At 36.4% G+C, this 22,678-nt stretch overlaps 1 long non-coding RNA gene across 1 annotated transcript in view; it reads right to left on the bottom strand.

Moving 5' to 3' along the window:
• Window positions 1-4,798: 4,798 nt before the first annotated feature.
• LOC115838217 overlaps window positions 4,799-22,678 on the bottom strand; it is a 1,373,476-nt gene continuing 1,355,596 nt past the window's right edge. Inside the window, exon 11 of the long non-coding RNA XR_004033234.1 lies at window positions 4,799-5,740. This is a non-coding gene — a long non-coding RNA (uncharacterized LOC115838217). The remainder of the gene's footprint in view (window positions 5,741-22,678) is intronic.

The following is a 22,678-nucleotide window of genomic DNA, read 5'->3' as shown; positions in this document are numbered from 1 at the left end:
CAGCTGACTCATGTTAACAAAAGACAAATGAAATCTGCAAAGGCAATAGGAGAACTTTATTTTCTAAAAGAAGTCTGCAGATTGGGCAGATACAGCCTTAAGTGCAAAAGGAAAGTACACTCTGAGGAGGAGTTCAAGGGTAAAACATTAGAAAATATTATAAAGGCAAAAGCTGTAAGATTGGAGGCAATGAGGTGCAGGGTCTGAATTGGATGGCATTTAAGCAAGACATTACATGCTTTGCTTGTGTCTGGCTGGCTTCAGGTAGTCTATGGGTGGTTAGTTGAGGAATTTCTAGCTGCGGTCTATCTTGGTACCAAGGACAGGAGCTGGTTTGGCCTGATTGCAGAAAGGCAGGTCCTGTGATACCTTTTCAATATTTTATTAGTTTGTTCTCACACTACTATAAAGAAATAACTGAGACTGGGTAATTTATAAAGAAAGGAGGTTTAATTGGCTCACAGTTCTGTAGGTTGTACAGGAAGCATGAGGCTGGCATCTGCTTGGCTTCTGAGGAGGTCTCAGGAAATTTACAATTATGGTGGAAGGCAAAGGGGGAGCAGATACATCTTATATGGCAAGAGCAGGAACAATAGAGCGATGGGGGAGGTGCCACACACTTTTAAACAACTGGATCTCATGAGAACTTACTATCATAACGACAGTACCAAGGGGGATGGTGCTAAAACATTCGTGGGAACTTCACCTCTATGATCCAACCACCTTCCACCAGGTCCCACCTCCAACACTGGGGATTGTAATTCGACATGAGATATGGTGGGGAAACAGATCCAAACCATAGCAAATATTTTTTCAAGAATACAGTATGTGATTGCACCTTCACCCAGCCATGGTTGCCTGGTTCTGTTTTAACTTTGAGTACTTAGTTAGCTACGGGGAGTCCATTTTGTCTGTCAGCTGGGGACATAATTTAACACCTACCCTACCAGAAATGTTGAAAGATTTTCTTGAGGCAGAAAAATGATGTTGATCATAAGATATATCTACATTAAAAAATAAGTAAAAGGGAGAATATTTAAAAAGAAGTAAATCAAACCACAAAATATGAAGAAGAAATTAAACCACGGAATAACTATTGTGTGAAAATAACGAGTCTGATGGTTACAAAATAAGTTTAACCTAGTAATTACAAAAGCAATAGCAGATTTTGGAATCAGGGTTATTTTCTATAGGACTGAGTAATCATGAATATGAAAAGAGCTTAACACAGTGCCTATACTTGATTATAATGCAACAGAATTTTGTTAAATTTTCTTTTTTTGCACTGAACTAAGTCATATCTACTTGGATCTTGTTTTTATTGTATTATTATACTTTAAGTTCTGGGGAAGAGGTGCAGAAAGTGTGCAAGTTTGTTACATAGGTATACACATGCCATGGTGATTTGCTGCACCCATCAACATGTCATCTATATTAGGTATTTCTCCTAATGCTATCCCTCCCTGTGATATTCCCCTCCCTGTATCCATGTGTTCTCATTGTTCACCTCCCACTTATGAGTGAGAACATGCGGTGTTTGGTTTTCTGTTCTTATGTTAGTTTGCTGAGAATGATGGTTTCCAGCTTCATCCATGTCCCTGCAAAGGACATGCACTCATCCTTTTTTATGGCTCCATAGTGTTCCATGGTGTATATGTGCCACGTTTTCTTTAACCAGTCTATCATTGAGGGGCATTTGGGTTGGTTCCAAGTCTTTGCTATTGTGAACAGTGCCACAATATACATACGTGTGCATGTGTCTTTATAGCAGCATGATTTATAATCCTTTGGGTATATACCCAGTAATGGGATTCCTGGATCAAATGGTATTTCTAGTTCTAGATCCTTGAGGAATCGCCAACTGTCTTCCACAATGGTTGAACTAATTTACACTCCCACCAACAGTGTAAAAGTGTTCCTATTTCTCCACATCCTCTCCAGCATCTGTTGTTGCCTGACTTTTTAATGATTGCCATTCTAACTGGCATGAGATGGTATCTCATTGTGGTTTTGATTTGCATTTCTCTAATGACTAGTGATTATGAGCTTTTTTTCATATGTTTGTTGGCTGCATAAATGTCTTCTTTTGAGAAGTGTCTTTTCATATCCTTTGCCCAATTTATGATGAGTTTGTTTGTTTGTTTCTTATCAATTTAAGTTCTTTGTAGTTCTAGATGTTAGCCCTTTGTCAGATGGATAGACTGCAAAAATTTTCTCCCATTCTGTAGGTTGCCTTGTCACTCTGATAATAGTTTCTTTTGCTCTGCAGAAGTTCTTTAGTTTAATTAGATCCCATTTGTCAATTTTGGCTTTTGTTGCCATTGCTTTTGGTGTTTCAGTCATGAAGTCTTTGCTCATGCCTATGTCCTGAATGGTATTGCCCAGGTTTTCTTCTAGGGTTTTTATGGTTTTAGGTCTTACATTTAAGTCTTTAATCCATCTTGAGTTAATTTTTATATAAGGTGTAATGAAGGAATCCAGTTTCAGCTTTCTGCATATGGTTAGCCAGTGTTCCCCACACCATTTATTAAATAGGAAATCCTTTCCCCATTGCTTTTTTTGTCAGATTGGTCAAAGATCAGATGGTTGTAGGTGTGTGGTGTTATTTCTGAGGCCTCCGTTCTGTTCCATTGGTCTATATATCCGTTTTGTTACCAGCACCATGCTGTTTTGGTTATTGTAGAGCAGTCCGAGGTTGACCTGGGATGCTCAAGCTTGGTGGGAGGAGGGGCCTCCACCATTGCTGATGCTTGAGTAGGCAGTTTCCCTCTCACGGTGTAAACAAAGCCCCCAGGAAGTTCAAACTGGGTGGAGCCCACTGCAGCTCAGCAAGGCCACTCAAACTGCCTCTCTAGATTCCTCTTCTCTGGGTAGGGCATCTCTGAAAAACAGGCAGCAGCCCCACTTAGGGACTTATAGATAAAACCCCCATCTCCCTGGGACAGAATATCTGGGGGAAGGGGTGGCTGTGGACACAGCTTCAGCAGCTCTGAAGAGAGCAGTGGTTCTCCCAGCATAGCGTTTGAGCTCTGATAAGGGACAGACTACCTCTTCAAGTGGGTCTCTGACACTGTTCCCCCCACCCCCTGCCCCACCGTGTATCCTGACTGGGAGACACCTCCCAGTAGGGGCTGACAGACACCTCATACAGGAGAGCTCTGACTGGCATATGGCTGGTGCCCTTCTGGGACAAAGCTTCCAGAGGAAGGAACAGGCAGCAATCTTTGCTGTTCTGCACCCTCTGCTGGTGATACCCAGGCAAACAGGGTCTAGAGTGGACCTCCAGCCAGCTCCAGCAGACCTGCAGCAGAGGGGTCTGACTGTTAGAAGGAAAACTAACAAACAGAAAGGAATAGTTTCAACATCAATTTTCTAATTAAAAAAATCGTCAGTCTTCTTGAATCACACATTGCTCAGGTAAAATTAAGGAGATAAATATAGCAATGGTGCCAGATTTGAATTTGTAAAAAAAGATTTGGAGTAAAACCTAGTAATACTCTTTTTAACAAGGGAAAAACATTGTCCAAGATTTTTAATTGTCTTCAAATATGAACCCCATACATTTAGAAAAGGTATGTCCTCAACTGGTAATTGGCTACATCACATATTTTAAGAAATGGAGAAATGAAGGGGAAATAAAGGAAAAGTTAGCAGATTATATATTACGGGATTCAACAATATAAGTAAAAAGGGAAAGGGCCTTGCATTACTTAAGCAAAAGTGAAAAGCAGGTAGCTATAATTCATGAGATTTAGTAGGTAATATGAAGAGTTTATTTTATACCCCCAATTGGCAATTTAAACTCTCTATAACTGTATAAAGAAAGATAATTGTGTGCATGGGCTAAAGAATCTGAATGAACATAATTTCCTTTTCTGCTCTCAATTATAATACTAAACCTTTAAATGAAACTAAAATATTTAAGTTAGCAGAAAAGAAATTTTAAAATGTCGTTTGAGATTCACTTACTCTTTTCCCCAGTCCACTCCTCTAAAAATATTACTTATAAGTAATCAATAAAATTTTAAAATATGTTTTCACGGTTTTTGACAGCAACTTTCTCAGGATAGCTTGCCTTTTGACTAATAAAAACATAATCCTATATTCCCATAATCCCATCCCTAATTGAACACCTACTTTATACAGAATGAATTGTTCAGGCTAAAGAGTAATATCACTGACAGAGAGATCCTTATTTTCATGATCCAAGAAAGGAGAATTCTCTGAGGGCTTGTAAGCATGACAGCAGCTAAGAAAGATTACCAAAGCAATTAATAAGAAAGCAAAGCATTATACAGTGGAAATAAAAAGTAAAATATAAAAATAGAGGTCTTTAATAATAGACTATCTGGGAAGGCTTACTGCAGGAGATCAGTTTTGAGCCAGACATTAAAAAATTATCACAACCTTTTTCAAACAGTTCTCAAAAATTATTTTAGGAAAAAGAATAGTTCAGTCACATTAATTTCAATCATTTTCTAAGCCTATCAAAAGCAAAGGATGAGATTTGTTCATGTGGGTGTAACATTTTATCTATGTCCATGCTATTAACACTAGCTACTAACTAACTACAAAGCCAACCTCTAATATTTAAATCCAGATTCTAAAATCTTGTCCTATAAACCAGAGATAGATTTGAGTACTTTTTTGAGTGAAATTTTTATCCGTACAACCAACTTTGAATATCTTGGCTGCCTGTATAAAATAAGATTTCAAAAAAGAAACCTAGGCAATTTTTATGGGAATGCATTAGACCTTAATTCAACTCTGTTTCATTTAAAACAGCAGTATAAAAGCTAGTTGATAAATTTTATCACATTATGCTGGGGGAATTTCAATAATGTAGTAAAATTGACATAAAATTTATCGGAGAAAAGAAACATGCACGTTCATCAATTATAGGGAGACTACATGCAAGTAGTGTTGTATGGTCTTTAACCAGGTAAATTATACGACTTAAGAACAAATATTTAAAATGAAAAATACATATATAGAGAAACAGATGCAAATATTCAATTCATGGACATAGTAGAATTATCAAACCTAAGGGTGGCTCTGAAATATAAAGTATGCTATTTTGAATGGAAAGTTCTAAGAGATTTAACCAGCGATCCAATAGCATACTGAATTAAGGATGATAACTGGGATAAGAGTTAGAGGTTAAGGAGGCAGGAACTAGCGCCAGAGCCATACAAATAAGATGTTGGTGTTGGTAGGGAGGCAAAGTCTTAAATTGCTAATTCATGTGTCAAACCAATGACGAGAAAATGCCAGCAATAGATTTCAAGGTGGGTCAGGGTCATGACTCGGGAATCTTGGTAGAAGGTTCACTAATGGAGGGCCACTGTTACATTCTTCTCACGATGGTTATATGGGGCAGGAGGGAGCCACACAATTCAAACCATCTCTATGCAGGGGCCCTTTCTCATCATGGCTGCCTATCGTGAGACCAGAGTTTATTGTGATAGTAGTCCTCAGCAGGAAGTCTGTGAATACCGAACAGCGACAGTTATTTCTGCAGATGAAGGAAATATTAAAAATCATTTCTTCTTTTTAGAAGTAACCTTAAAATGAGGATGCTGAAAGAATGCTCAGGCAAATGAGTTATATTTCTTAAAAATCTGTAAAATCCTCTTCCAGGCTTTCTTTCTTTTTGTGGTTCATCCCTTATTCTTGATGATCTTTTTTTTTTTTTCTTTAATTTTCAAACTTCTCAGGAGTGAAAATATAGATGGCAATGCTGTGAAACAGAAGAAATTGTTCAATTTTTAGGACTTGGACTTGTTAACATGAAAATAGTAACACAACTTGCTTTTGTTGGGTAAAGGTCATGTGATATTCCATTCATTGGGATATAAATTTACTTTTCTCCCTTATGAAATGGTAGAAATGTTAGTATTAATTTATTTAAGCAGGTATGCCTTGAAAAAATGGTGCTAGGCTACTGCATCAATTTGTATGAAAAGGACAAATAATTGGCCAATACAGTATATGCTGTTTCTCTATCCTGGTCCAGACTTATAACATGCTGAAGTATGAAACAATAAGGAAAAGGGCAGAAGGAAGGGTAGAATATATGGCCTGCATGCATCATAAAACATTTCCTTAAAGTAGCAATTTTGCCTGAGAAGAATATGTTAAATGCAAGTCAACGACATAGAGTATATTTTCCCCTCTCACTCCCTCCTCAAAGGCTGAGATGCCGTCATTCAATTCTCACTGTACATTTCTTAGAACTTTTGAAACTGAGTGATTCCGATTTCTACTCTGGACTTCAGGTTTATGAGTTAGCAGAAAGACAGCCCCTCTAGCAACAGTTCCAAAGGATATAATTACAAATATAGCGTAAGACCCTCAGCTTTCAAGACTTTTAACATTGTTGTTTTTAGAAAGTAATTGGTTTTGCTTTTGCTTTTTATCCCCCTCCCAATGCTCAGTGCAATCTATACTGCCTGGAAGCCAGACTTTAAATGAAGCAGATGCTCCAAGTTAAACTCTGAGCTGATAGTAAAGTTGTTTCCTAGCAACACAAAGTTATGAAAACTTCAAGAGTGCCACTCGGGCAATACAGTTTCTCTCATTTAGTTTCATGCACTCAGTTGGTTATTACAACGTACTGAGTACCAAATCAAAATGAACTTGATCCTACATTAAAAGGAATGAAAAACCACTCCATTGATTTTGAACTAATGACCTTTTCAAACCATGGGCATACAAAATCTAACTTTATACGATAGTTTAAAAGAATATTTTTCAAAATGAAATTTGAGAAGGATGTTATAGAATGGTGATAAGCTTAGGCCATAAATCTACCCAAGCAGATACATTTTTTTTTTTTTTTTTTTTTTTTTTGGAGACAGAGTCTTGCTGTCGCCCAGGTTGGAGTGCAGTGGCGTGATCTCGGTTCACCGCAGGCTCTGCCCCCCGGGGTTCACACCATTCTCCTTCCTCAGCCTCCCTAGTAGCTGGAACTACAGGCACCCGCCACCTTGCCCGGCTAATTTTTTGTATTTTTAGTAGAGACGGGGTTTCACCGTGTTAGCCAGGATGGTCTTGATCTCCTGACCTCGTGATCTGCCTGCCTCGGCCTCCCAAAGTGCTGGGATTACAGGCATGAGCCACCGTGCCCGGCTGCAGATACATTGTTTTAAAGCACCTAGACTTTCTGAAGATTTAGCTAACCTGACCTAGGCAAAGGAAATAGTATGTAATTAAAATGCCTTATAGCTGTGTTTCTCAAATATTTTGGTCTCAGAACCCCTTCGGTTTCTTAAAAAGTATTAGACTATCATCAAAGTACTGCTATTTATATGAGTTATATATGTCAACATTTCATTAAAATTAAACCTAGAGATTTTTTGTCTTTAGTTGTTTATTTAAAAATAAACACATTATGTCTTAAAATAATTAACATATATTTTAGAAAAACAGTTTTATTTTCAAAAATGAAAATAATTTAGTGAGATGAGTGTCAATGTTTTACAGTTTTACAAGTCTCTTTTAATGTCTGGTTGAATAGAAGACAGCTTGATTCTTAAATTTTTTTTTTCGGCCTTTAGTTGGTTGTGATATCACACATCACATAGCCTCTAGAAAATTCTACTGTGTTATCTTGAGAAAATGAGAGAAAAAAGGCAATTTTTCCTCTTCCTCTTTCACTTTCTCTTCTGAAATTAATTTGGACCACATTTTGAGAACTGTTGGCAGTAAGCATGTTTCTTCAGTGTGTAACAGGATTTAAATGATTTCCTTTCTCATAGTCATTAACATTGGGCAGTATGGTAAAGTGATTTTGTTTCTGACACTTAAAAGTTAGCTTGCCTGAGTTTGATTCTATTTTGACAGCTTCTAACTCTATAACCTTGAGTAAGTCACTGTAAGTCTCACTTGCATCATTTATAAAATGGGGCTAATAGTAACACTAGCCCCACAGTACTATAACAGAAGTAGGTAGGAAATAGACAACACAGCAGATTTTTTCTCGTAAAAGTAACCACCCATGATTATTGACTGTATCTCTGATTTTAAGACTGTTCAAGACTATTGATTAAGACTAAAACAAATACCTCAATAAAACGCTCAAATAACCACCACTTCCACTGTACCTCATTCTTAAAAAGAGGAAATAACGTGAACTTGTGACTACCAGATGCTAATACGCATTTTTGTAATGAGAGTTGAAGTTTGATTTACTTCTTAATATCAAGGAAGATGTACCAGACATGATGTTTGAATTCATTCATATTTGCTTCTTTCCTAATAAAATATCTTTTAATATCATCTGGTAGAGAGAGGAATGAAGATGTGTGACTTTGCTTAAAGAAATAGTGAAAGTGAGTATTAATGCAATATGAAAATAGCACAGAAGTATGCATTTAGTTTGATGAATGATTTCTGGTTGGTAGATTTATGCTTGCTTCAACCTTTATTCTGGTTCATATAATGGCCAAAAATAAACAATTATTATAGGCTTGAATCATACACTCACACTGGGTAAATTCCAACCACGTCATCAACTGTATATTCTTTTACAGCTACTGCAGGACTGATCACATTTGCAACATGAATATTATCTTTGATTCCATAATTTGAAAACACTAGTACTCACAGCAATTTATAGCTGGATATGTAGTAAACAGTTTTTCCTTTTGCCTTGGGAACTACCTTAACAGAGTAAATGAACTGAGATTGCACGAGGTCATGCAATGAGCCGATAGGGTAATCCTGAACTCTACAATAAATGTCACTTCCCTCAAAGGAGGATAAATAGATGTTCTTGAAAATAAAATCTTTAAAACAGAGCCTTATGTATTTTTGGACTTAAACATTGGTACAATATAAAATGATATTCAAAAATGAGTTTAAAAATGTAGCAACAATCATAGTCCATTCATATTAGGCATTTAAAAAATGTGCTACGGCCTGTTATACCAAATCAGTTTTGATAGCCTTTGTTAGATAAATTAGTGGTTAGTGGGAAGTTCGTGAGCTGGGAGATTTAGTGTATTTGGGAGTAATATAAAGAAGTCTTAGGCTATCTGGGTACTGTGTTTGAGTGGTAATAGTTTAATTTTCTGCCCCAGTATGATGACTTTTTTACGACATTGAAGTGAAGAAGCAGAAAAACAAAAGATCATTGGGCATCATCTCACCTGTCTTTTTCCTGAGGGAAATGAGTTGCAATAGGGTGCTTTTCTTTAGCAAAGCATATTAGATTTAGCAGGCCTGTGTTCAAATTCTGGTACCCTGCTTACAGAACAAGCATTCTAAAATGTATTTCTGAACTTCTCTCAACTTCATATTCCTATGTAATGGGGTGACAAGCATAACTACTCTGTAGTCCAATTTCAAGAATTGAAGGGGTTAACATACATGATAGAGTCACCTAGTTCTCAAAAGAAACAATTCCTTCCCACTTTCCCTTCCTTGCTTTTATTTTTTTTCACTTTCTTTACTGCGGATTATATCTTTTACCTATTCTAGGTGTCTGTCCTTTACTACAGATACCAATAGCAGTCATATTTCATGCACCCACTTTCTTTTGCATTTAGAAAATAAAATGTTGAAGCTGAAACTTGTTGAATTAAGCTGTAATTTTATTAGTACGTGTGTACGTGTGTGTGTGTGTGTGTGTGTGTGTGTGTGTTTTAAACCCATTGCTGAACTGTTATGGTTAAGTTAAAGTAAGTGCAACATGTTTTCACATATCAACAATAGAATTATTACCATTTAAGGAATTAAGGTATTATCCCAAGATGACATATCCAAGACCTCAGATGAGAACACTGAGACATTACATTAGCTTCTTTAAGGTCACAAAGCTCAGTGTCAAAGTAAGATTCAAAATGAATTCATTTGGTTTCAGTCTGCGTAATTAACCATGCTTTTGGTCAGATATAAGCTTATTTTGCTTGTGCTTTAATAGCTGTCTCTGAAAGATCAGAAAAACTAAAATATATTTGACATGCTCTTCATTTTACTGTGGGGAATACGTGATCAAGAACTGGTCTCAGTTTAATAAAGGTCATACAATAAACCACATTTTGGGACATGTACTAATGTCTCATAGGTATAGCTGTGCTATAGTAAGATTTGAGTTTTCACTCACAGGGCTAATCATCCCTGATGTCAACCCATCCTAGGAAGAACTGAAGAATCAGGGACTCAAATCAGGAACTTGAAAGATGTGCCACAGATTAAGCCCACAAAGGAAGGCCTTCTCTCTGGGCTTTTCTCTCTGTGATTTCCTTTTTCTGCAAATTCGCTGGTAACTCTCTAGATGTGGTGGAAACATGCCACAGCCTAATGGAATCGGGCTAAAAGCTCTGAAGAAATGGAAGTGAAGCAGAATATTTTCCCAACCCCTTCGTGGGATTCGTGAGAGGTGTGCCTCATTTACCAAGCCTGCAGTTTTCAATTCCTAGTAAGAGGGAGCATACAAGCATATAAGGCAGGAAGTGGAGTGCACGAACCCTGGAACCAGCTGGCTGCTTCAGCACTGGCAGGAGTGAGCTCCATTCACTCAGACCTGCAGCAGTCCACTCCTTGTGGGATGGAGTGCATGGTTGAGCAGGTGTAGGAGTCAGGGTGAGTGCTTTTGGGTGCTGGCAGGAGCAAACTCTGTGCAGGCCTCATGGCAACATCTGGGGAGATGCCTGCGACCCCTGAAGCCTCAGAGGGAGAATGTTATAGTGCTCTTTTAGCTCTGCCATCTGCAGATGGCTTAAGTGTTAACAGCTCAGTGGGCCTTCTGACTTTTCACATGAGGCGGCTGCCCTCTGCCAGTGAGGGTGAAAGGCCAGTGTGACAGCCTTTAGTGTTTGCACTCATGGCACCCAAACTCTTGTCTGGCATCCAGGAGAAATAAGGTTGCACAAATAAATTAAAAGATGATAAATTTGGGGGATTTTATTGCCAATGAAAGTGGCTTTTAGTGGAAGAGGAGCTGAGAAAAGGATAGGGTGAGAAAGTAATCTTCCCCTGAAGTCCGGCCATCTCCAGCTGGATTCTTCTCCAAAGTTAGCCATCAAGCTGTTCCTCTAAAGTCAAGCTGGTTCTCTCTGATGTTGAGCCATAGTCTCTGATGTCCAGCTTTCTCCTCTTTGCTTGCTGAGTCTGGAGTCTTTATGGGCACAGGATTGGGGGTTGGGGCAGGCCACAGGTGGTTTTTGAAAACGCAGCATTCAACTGGGAAAACAAGGATGTAAATTTTCACTTTGGGCCACAGTCTTAGGCTTTTCAGCTTGAGGGTGGGGCTTCACCAGGGACCCACCCCTGTCGGCCTAGAATTTCTCTGCCTCCTCTCCCCATCAAAACCTGGAGTTATCAGGCAGGCATACTTCAGAAAACTTGACAAAGATATTTTATAGTTTGTGAGTTTTGAGAGCGGATTTGGAGATAAAAATGAGGCATAAGTTATTCTCTGTGTTGTAATACCCTTCCTTTGTACAAAGTAAGCATCCTCAATTATAAGTTAATCATAGCCCATACCTTAACATATAGTGAGTACAAGCAATATTAGAGGGAAATTTAAACTAAGAGTCTACACATTCAAGGAATCTATAAAATTTAAGTACATGAGCAAGTTAGGAGGATGAATAGAATGCAAATATTATTATCAAGAGGCAAAAAAGATTTCCACTTTGGGCCATGATGCACTAAGAAAGACTGGATTTGTATTTCCAACTCAGATAACTAGAAAACTGAACAAAATATAACAAAATACAGCTTTGAGGCATTAAGCCATGTGGGATTATGATACCTGAGAGAATGATAATATTCCCGAGAAACTGCCTAGGGAAAAGATTTTCAACCTTGTACACTGTTGACATTTTGGGCTGGATAATTCTTTGTTGTAGGGAGCTGTCCTGTACATTGTAGAAAGTTTAGCAGCATCCTTGGCTTTGGTGCTGATGTAGTAGCACTACCCTAGTTGTAACAACCGAAATTGCAATCAGACATTGCAAATGTCTACTATGGAACAAAATCATTTCGGTTTGAAAACCATTGGCCTAGAAGTAGTCCCTGTGCTGCGGCATAAAGAAGGAAAATCCAAGCAGAACCAAGCCATCATGCAGATATAGGAAGACAGAGATTAAAGGTTAAAGAGGTCTGAGTGGCTAGAATTTGTACAACAGACTACCAGTGAAAGGGGAGCTGAGAGAGAGGGAAAGAAAGAGCAAGCTTTAGAATCTACCTAGGGACATACTCAATCTAATCTTCACCCATGTGAGAGGAAACCACATGAGCAGAGAAAGAACCGCTGGAAATTAGGAAGTGCAACCACTCACACACTCTACACACAGCTGGGAATAGCAATTCTTCCCATGAGCCAGAGTTGAAGACTTTTAAGACATGGAGAAATCTCAGAAGGGTGACACCTTAGTAGAAGGTCTAAATTAGCCCTCAATTAAAAGTTGGTCAAGACACACTCTGAAAAACTTAAAAGCAAGCATTTAACTGTTTCCAAGAACTTAATTGTTCACCAGAACAGGTTACAACACGATTTAAAGAAATACATCAAAATCCAGCATTCAGCAACAAAATATTCACAATGTTAGGTATCTAATCAGTGAAGCTGGAAAATCTGCCTCAAAATCACAAGCAAATGTAATCAATAGTGACACTCATAAATAAGAAAGATGACAGAATTGGCAGTGAAGGACGTTTATAAATACGAAAAGGATTATAAATATGTGCCTTATGCTTATATGTGCCCAATTAAAAATGTGACAATGATAAAGAGAGAAATAAGAAATATAAAGCATTACCAAATAAAAATCTATAAAGAAAAAACACTAAAATAAAAAGTACACTGTAGAGAATTAACAGCAGATTAGACTGCAGAAGAAGAGATCAGTAAAAATGAAGTCATCGGAAGGAAATGAGAACAGACATCTAAAAAAACACAAACAAAAAAAAGAACACAGGAAAATAAAAACAGCCACAGCCACAGTGATAACTGTATTCTAACAAGCGTAATTAGATCCAGAAGGAGGAAGGCGGAAGGCTAAGGTTGGGAGTGGAAGGAAAGGGTAGTATCTAGAGTAAGAATAGAGAATTTTATATACGATGAAAACTGTAAATCAACACATCCAAGAAGTTAAGCAAACCCCAATCAGAATAAACACACAAAAAGCAATACTATGGCATATCAAAATCAAATTGGTAAAACCAGTAATGCAGACAAAAATCTTAAAAGCTGCTAGAGAGGGAAGAAAAAATGATGTATGATGTACAAAGGAACAAGCATAAAAGTGACAAAGCATTCTTGGCAAAATGTATGCAAGCAAGAAGAATATATAGTAATATCTTTAAAGTACTGTGAGGAAACAAAATCCAAAGCTGTCAATCTGGTTGTTCTCTGCTTGGCAAAAGATTTTTCAAAAATGAAGTGAAAGAAAAATTATTTAGACAAATAACAATTGAGATATTTCATCACTCGCAGATTGGAACTACAAAAAATATTAAAGAATGTTCTTCAGGCAGAGAACAAATAATATAAGATAGAAATTTAAATTTAGAAAGATGAATGACAAATGCCATTCAATTATAATCATAAACCAAATGTAAAAGTTTTTTATTCTCATATTTAAATCTATTTTAAAACAATTATGTGAACAAAAATACAAATGTGTATATTACATCATATAGAAATAAAAATAATAACATCAATAGCACATGAGGAGAGAAACAGATATAAAATCTTATTATCTTCTTTCAAGATATATACAAAGTAGCATTATATTTGAAAATAAACTGTGATAAGTTAAAGATGTATATTGTGAACCCTGGAGGATCTACTGAAAATTTAAACTAAGAGATGAGGAAGAAACCAATATTGAAGAGAAAGTGGAATTGTAAAAAGTTTTCATTTAACTCAAAAGAAGACAGGAAAAAAGGAATGCAGAAAAATGGAACAACTAGAAAACAAACTAAAAGTTGGCAGATTCAAAACCAACCATATTGTTAGTTATATTCAGTCTAATTGGAATAATCTAAAAGCACAATCTATTGACAGAGATCAAGCTGACTAAAAAGATCTAGCTATATGTGTTATATAAGAAATGAATTTTAAATATTAATATACCAATAGGCTAAAAGTAGAAGATTTTAAAAGATATTGTGAAAACACTAAGCAAAGGAAGCTGAGTTGAATAAACTAATATCAGACAAAGTAGGTTTCAAGCTAGGGATATCACCAGGGAAAAGAGAGGCATTCTATAATGATAGAGAGGTCAATTCAACAGGAGGATATGCTTGAAGCCAGGAGTTTGAGACCAGCCTTGGCAACATAGTGAGACCTGTACTTGAGAGGCTGAAGTGAGAGGATGGCTTGAATTTGACAGGTCGAGGCTACAGTGAGCTCTGATTGTACTACTGCACTCCAGCCTGGGTGACAGAGCAAGACCTTGTCTCAAAAAAAAGAGAAAAGAAAAAAAAAAGGATATAAGGATATAACAATCCTAAGTGTACAAGCACCTAATAAAAAAGCTTCAAAATGCATGGGGAAAAATACAATTGAAATGCAAAACTTACAAATCTACAAATATGATTGAGATAGTTAAAACTTTTTTCTTAGCTGACTAAATGAGTAGTCAAAAGAATAGAAAACATTTATCAACCTAATTTTCTCATGAACCAAAAAAACTTAACAAAATAATAGCAAATTAAATCTAGAAATATAGAAACAGTATAAAACAACATGAATGAATATAGTTACTATTTGAAAATCAATGTATTTCATATTAACAGACAAAAAAAACCATATGATTACCCCAATACATTCAGAATGCAGGAGAAACATTTTGCAAAACTAAAAAAAAAATAAAAATAAAAATAAGAAAACCCAACAACAACTAAAACCTTTCAGCAAACTAGGACTGGAGACAACTCTCTCAATATAATAAAGTATATAGTTGAAAAAAACCCTACATCACACTCAATGACAAAAGGTTGTAGTTAATTCTCAAGTTTAAGGCAAAGATATTGCTCTCATTACTTATATTCATTATTTTAATGCAGTCCTAGACAGTTTAATAAGGAAAAAAAGAAAGGAAGGAAGAAAGAAAGAATGTTAAAGGATAATTACCAGTAGAAATGGCAGAGTCAGGGACTCCAAAAATCTGCCCCTCTATAAAATCAATAAAAATTTTGGCAAAAATTGCCAATATCAACTTTTTCAGAACTTTGAAAATTAAATAAAGCACGCAACATTCTGAGGAGTATTTATTCAAGAAAAATGACTATCTCAGTAAGAGTTACGAACTTTGTGGTGTTTAAACTCATTGTAGTCACACTCCCTTCTCCCAGGTATGTGGTAAACATGAAAGCCCAAAACTCACTATCACAGTATTCATGAAGAACAGTAGCTTACCAGCTACTCACTGGTGGAGAGAGAATGGGCTTGGAACTCAGGTTAAACCTTATTCACAGAAAATTGACGTTATCTGATCCCTCTGCAGTTATCTGAAAACCTTCTCTCACAGGCCTTGTATGTATTTGACTTTAGTCAGAGCTGACTTGATTTGGATCATTGAGAAAATAATTTTTATGGACATTAGTTAACTTTAAAAAGTTTAATAATATGGCAGCTTACAAGAGGTGTTGATAACAGTTGGAGCAAACAAGAAGCTGACTAAAGCTGGGGAAGGAAATGTCCAAAGAAAACTTTGGAAAGCCCTAACATGTTACTGAGAAGCCAAAAGACCAAGCGTCTACAGGGTTGTGTGGATGACCGGGAAAGACCTGAAACAGTCCAAAGTCCTTCCTTCCAATTGATGTTGCAATTCTGTAAAATCAGGAAAGGAAGATTAAGGCAGAGTTTTAATCTGCCTGTTTAAGCTTGAAAATCATGAAGATAAAAATAATTTTAGCAGTATACCATGTTATGGATGAGAATACTTAATATATTTTGTATGTCAATTTTACTGTAAGTGATCTATAAATCCAACACGACTCCAATCAGCACTCTAGCCATCTTTGCTGATAAAACTGATAACCTGTCTTTAAAATTTACAGGCAAAAGATTTATAATACATGATACAATTTTATGTTTCATAATCTTTGCTATTTTCAGACTCCGTTTATTTATTGCCACGTAAACTTTAAGGTTATTTTAAACAATTAAAAAAACTGACCCTGATTAGCAATCTCACGTAAAATCTCATTTAAATTTATATATTAATTTTAAGAGCGCTTTCTTTCCTCATCAAAACCTTTATTCAGATATTGTTTTAAGTACATCTAATGAGTTCTGTTAATTCATAAAATCATTCATTTTTTAAATTAAATTAATTTATTTGTATTGCCTAATTTTCCCCTTATTAAAATGAAACGTTTTTATATTTCCAATTATACCTAAAATGATGTCTTTAGAAGAAACCAAGTCTCCTATGTTAGTGTTTCTTAGAATAAATGTAATGATATTGCTAGGTGTTTATTTGGTGTTAGTAATCTGTAATTTGCATAATATTGGAAAGGGAGAAAATCTTTAGTTTCAGTATTAGGAGTGACTTAATGAAATTGTTGAAAATATTGTACATGTCTTGTGATTTAAATGACTACCATCCCCAAGCTTGCTTAAAAATAATTAAAATGATACCATGGTGTATCTGCCAGAAGTCTACTTTAAGGGATAAGGAGCCTCTTAGGAAATGACTCCACCTGAAAGAAGAGAGAATGCTGGCACAGAAGCTTTTCTTTTTCATTTGTTTTAACAACAAAATGGAATAAAAATGAGTTCAGCCTGTGTAGATTTTATTCGGCTTATCCAAAAGTTCAACCACTGAAAAACTCTACCGTCATCTCTCCACTGAGTTCTATGATGAAAAGACAGAACAATAACAATAACAAAATATTTATAAATGTTAATTAAAAGATTATAATCTATTTTCCATGAGACAATGAAGTAGCAATAATTTCAACAATTTTGCAAATATAGAAAATTTTTCTAGTGGTGTTGAATGTAATGAGAAACAGTGATCTTGGTGTTGATGCTAGCAACCTTGATGTCAGAGGGCTCCTCTTCCTAATAACAGTCCAACTCTTCTTCTTCCATCCCACACTGCCATTATCACTACTTTCACCAGCAATGCATTATTGTTATCAGATATTCATTACGGAGCTGAATTAGCTAATGAAAATTAGTTGGTTATTTGCAGTTATTACTGCTTTACTTTTTGCTTTAAAATCTATTGATAATAAGCAATTTTATTTCAGAAAACATTTTGAAAAATGTTTATAATGACTTATGTAAATACACTCATGATTTTCCTTCTTGTAATTCTTTTATTTTCCTAGTGAATTCCTCAACCATTTATACATTTATTATGAAATTTTGGGGGAACCTAATAATTGAGTTTGGGACTTTCTCATTTATCTCTATTCCTTACTGTTAAGAAGGCAACAGCTATGAATAAATGGCTTCTCATACTAATGTTTAATTTATAATTTATTTTCAATTTATTGGTAACATACAACTCAAGTCTCAGTTCCTTATAAAAGCAAAGGTTTATTTGTTGGTTGTATTCCATGTCGACCATAGTTTTGTTGGAGACTGTGCTTATTAGAGTCACTCAAAAGACCCAGTGACCTCATCTTGACACCTACCTCCATGATCAACCACAGTAAGTGGTAAGAGAATGTGTTCTCACACTGTCTCTTAGAACTTTGGCCTGAAAGTGACATATATTTCTACTGCTTACATTTTGTTAGCCAACTGTCTCACAAACACATGTAACTTCAGGTGTTGAGGAGGCACAATATTACTATGCCTAGAAGAACTGTAGTGTTTGTGGACAGCCTGAATGGCTGCTATGTCATATCTCTGGCATATTCAACTATCTTCCAAAAAGTAAGTAAAAAATAATTTGTCAACTGTAAAAACATATGTAAAACTGTTTCTTAAAAGTATAAGTGCTTACTTCATGCCTATTTACACAATTCTTACAAATATTCTAATTTGGGGCTATCTGATTATCAAATCAAATGTAAAACAAAGAAAAAATATCAAAAGTGAGATAAATGCCTAAGGAAACAATATAACAGAAGCAGAAATAACTAGATGAATAAAAAAAGAAATCTAACATAGTATTAATTAGCATACAAAAATTATTCATAATTCATTAACCTGTGAGTGTATCATTTGTTTAGATCATGTAGAGAAATGTGGACCTGACTCATCAAGAAGTGATTACTTGATGAGTTTAGGAACTAAAATGGTCTGGCTGTTTCTCCACCTAAAATCTTGTCTTGAATTTAGTTCCCATAATCTCTATGCATCATGGGAGAGAACCAGTGGGAGATGATAGAATCATGGGGGCAGTTACCCCCATGCTGCTGCTCTCATTATAGTGACTGAGTTCTCGCGAGATCTAATGGTTTTATAATGGGCTTTCCCCCTTTTTCTTGGGAGTCCTTCATGTTTGCTTCCCCTTCTGCTATGATTGTAAGTTTCCTGAGGCTTCCCCAGTAACGCTGAATGGTGAGTCAATTAGACCTCTTTTCTTTATAAATTGTCCAGTCTCAGGTATGTCTCTATTAGCAGCATGAGAGTGGACTAATTCAGTAAGTTGGTTCTGTAGAGGGTTGGGGTGCCGCTGCAAAGACACCCAAAAATGTGGAAGTGACTTTGGAAATGGATAACAGGCAGAGGCTGGAACAGTTTGGAGGGCTCAGAAGAAGACAGGAAAATGTGTGAAAATTTGGAACTTCCTAGAGACTTACAAGGCTTATAGAACAGGAAGATGTAGGAAAGTTTGGAACTTTCTGGAGACTTGTTGAATGGCTTTGAGCAAAATGCTGATAGTGATATGAACAATGAAGTTCAGGCTGAGGTGGTTTCAGATGGAGAGGAGGAACTTTTGGGGAACAGGAGTAAAGGTTACTCTTGCTATGCAAAGGGACTGAGGGCATTTTGACCCTGCCCTAGAGATCTATGGAACTTTGAACTTGAGAAAGAGTATTTAGGCTATCTGGTGGAAGAAATTTCTAAGCGGCAAAGTGTTCAAGAGGAAGGAGAGCATAAAAGTCTGCTGCAGGGGTGGGGTCCTCATGGAAAACCTCTGCTAGCACAGTATGGAGGGGAAATGTGGGTTCAGAGCCCCCACACAGAATCCCCATTGGGGCACTGCCTAGTGGAGCTGTGCGAAGAGGGCCACCATCCTCCAGACCCCAGAATGGTAGATCCACCGACAGCTTGCACTGTGTGCCTGAAAAAGGCACAGACGCTCAGCACCAGCCCTTGAAAGCAGCTGGGAGGGGGACTGTAGTACCCTGCAGAGCTACAGGGGAGGAGCTTCCTGAGGCCATGGGAATGAACCTCTTTCATCAGCATGCCCTGGATGTGAGACATGGAGTCAAAGAAGGTCATTTGGAACTTTAAGGTTTAATCACTGCCCTATTGCATATCAGACTTGCATGAAGCCTGTAGCCCCTTTGTTTTGACCCTATTGCATATCAGATTTGTGTGGGGCCTATAGCTCCTTTGTTTTGACCAATTTCTCCCATTTGGAATGAATGTATTTACCCAGTGTCTATACCTGCATTTATCGAGGAAGTAACTAACTTGCTTTTGATTTTACAGGCTCATAAGTAGAAGGGACTTGCCTTGTCCCAGATGAGACTTTGGATTTGCACTTTTGAGTTAATGCTGGAATGTGTTAAGACTTCAGGGACTGTTGGAAGGGCATGATTGTGTTTTGAAATGTGAGGACATGATGTTTGGGAGGGGCAAGAGGCAGAACGATATGGTTTGGCTGTGTCCTTACCCATAACTCATCTTTAATTGTGGTTCTTATAATCCCACATGTCATGAGACGGACATGGTGGGAGGTAATTGAATAATTGAGGGAGTTACCCTCATGCTGCTGTTCTCATGATAGTGACTGAGTTCTCACAAGATCTGATGGTTTTATAAGGATGTTTTCCCCTTTGCTTGGCACTTCTTTTGGTTGCTGCCATGGGAAGAAGGATGTTTTTGCTCTGCCTTCCACCATGATTGAAAGTTTCCTGAAGCCTCCAACCATGCTGAACTTTGTCAATTAAAACTCTTTCTTGTATAAATTACCCAGGCTCTGGTATGTTTTTATTAGCAGCATGAGAATGGAATACAGGAATACAGAAATACACTTACTTTTGGAAAAACTCCTGAACAACATTTAGTTTCAGAAATTTCTGCCCTTGCACCACTCCCCAACCACATACATATATATATAACTGATATGTAATAATCTGAGATTTCTTTACTAGATACAGTACAATATATTTATCTGGGATTTCTTTACTAAAAGAGTTCATTTCTAATAAGTTTAATAAGAAGTTGCTGTTTGTATGGTGATGTAATGGCTAAGAACCAAGTAGTACCATTGAATAATCCATTAATAGTATAGTCATTAATCATTATAAATAAGTCCCTCTTAGACACATTGACTCCTACAAATTTCCATAAAGAAAATGAACATTAATAAATATTCCAGGAGGGCTCCTGGTAAGTTTTCTTTAGAATATGTTCTACATAATCATAAAAGAGAGGAAAACAAATTTTCCTTTATTTCAATGTATTTTAAAGATTTCATATACATACATTGACCACATCACAGAATAGGAACTTAAAATGCTATCTTTTAATTTAAAATGTATTTTTACATGACCAAAGAAGACAAAAGAAGGAAACACTTTTGATTTGGCATTTTAAGTATGTCAGCAAGAATGCTGCCTTCCCAGAAGGTAAAATAAAAGGAATAACAGTGCAGAGATTTGTGCACCACTGCTCCTGTTCTGACTTTCAGAGAGACCATTCAGACTTCGGCAACTGAAGAATCAGTTCACTGTTAAATGGATTCACAAAGAATCTCAAAATTGTGAGATATATTTAGCTTCATGAAAAGGCTATGTTGAATTCCTTCTGATTTCAGAATTTCTTGGTAACAGGAAATCACCAGGGAGTATATTTAGGAAAGATGTCCTCAGGTTTGCACAGAGACTTTAGCAAACAAAACAGAAACATATGGACAGCATCCTCAGTGCCAAGTGTCATAGGGATTTTGCAGATCATCACTTTGTTTCACACACACACACGTATACACACAAGAAGTTCTCTCAGCATGAGACTTACTTTATTAAATGCTGGTAACTATCTTGATAAAAGAGAAACAAGAACCATAGATATTGTAAATTTGCAGAAGCATGATAAAGAAGCAAAGGAACAGTCAAATCGATGCATTCTTCATAATCATGTTTTTTGTACATTCCACCATTAGTCATTACTTTGATTATCCAAATTATCTAGAGATACACATGCGCATATTTTCTGAGGTTTGAGAGAGAATTATATTGTTTCTGATTTATATAGGTCAGGCTAAGAAAAACTTGCGTGATCAAAACCGACATTTCAGAGTAGACAGACAACAGCAAATAATGTATTTGCATGCATAGTCTGTATAGAATCTTCAAGATGTGACAGCATTTTCTAATTTCATAGCAACATCCTGGAAAATTCTACAAAAGAGAACTTCATAATTCTTTTCAGGGGAATGATGAAAGACAGGCAAAGAAGTATAACTTTTTAAGAAATAAACAAACATAATTTGTTTCATAAAACACCCACTTCATCTCCCAACATTGGGCTGAAGAGAGTGGCTGGTAAAATTACAACTCCAAGTCATTAACACCTAAAAGGAAACTTCAAATGGATCTTGCTGAATGATATGTTAGCATGTGGTGTTCCTCTCAAATGTCCAAACATGATTCACTAACTATGCCCAAGTCAGAGTATTTTGAATTGCCCATAGAAGATGCAATGGATTCAGAATTACTAGATAGTTCTCAGGCTGTGCATCTATAAAATGAGGTGAAAATCAAATCTGAACTATGATAGCTTTAATGTGACTCAGTAACTACAGTTTTCTCCAACTTCAGATTGCAGGGAAAGATGCCAGAGGATTTGGGGATTAAATCAAGAGTATGAACTACTCATAAAGAACATAGTGGGAGTCTCATTTTTAAATAAAACAATGGTGGTATTAACTGATGACTCTTAAAAAGATGAGAGAAAAATATATACATGTGAATACAATGAGTTTACTCAGGGTTAAGAAGGTTTGGATGTAGTTATAGAAATCCAGGCAGGAAGTTCACTTTGGATTAGGGAATACGAGAAGTGTTTCAATAGTTTCTATATGTTTTGAGACTGAGCACACAAGTTAAAATCTTCAAACCTAACTAGGCAAGACTGTAATTTCTCCTTCTGAATACTCCCACTTGCAGGAAAAAAAAATCATTTACTAGGTCAGGAATGAGGCTTCAACATAAATACTGTATCAACAACTCCTTAGGTAACATTGATGCTTAATCAGATTATAGGTAGGATAAAAGCTTATGCTGGGGAAAAAAAAAAGCAAGCTTTCTTTTCCATTTCTGGCATAGTCTCTTATTCTTCTGAAATAGTCCTTTAGTAATGCCGTCCCTGAAAACAGTCTGAAATTCGGGCACTAAGAGCTGAATGTGACGTTTAATGCCTGCTCATCCCAATCTTTCTAGCCAATTTATTTTCTATCTGGCTGCATAAATATTGTCCCCTAAAATAATGTATTCATATGAGGTAAATTTTGAATCTCCAGTGATACGTAGGAAAATTATTTTCTCTATATATTGATGACATTTTATTAAAATGTAAAGA

Source organism: Nomascus leucogenys, chromosome 14, assembly GCF_006542625.1.
Source record: "Nomascus leucogenys isolate Asia chromosome 14, Asia_NLE_v1, whole genome shotgun sequence".
Lineage (NCBI taxonomy): Eukaryota > Metazoa > Chordata > Mammalia > Primates > Hylobatidae > Nomascus > Nomascus leucogenys.
This window is presented reverse-complemented; position numbering and strand designations above follow the sequence as displayed.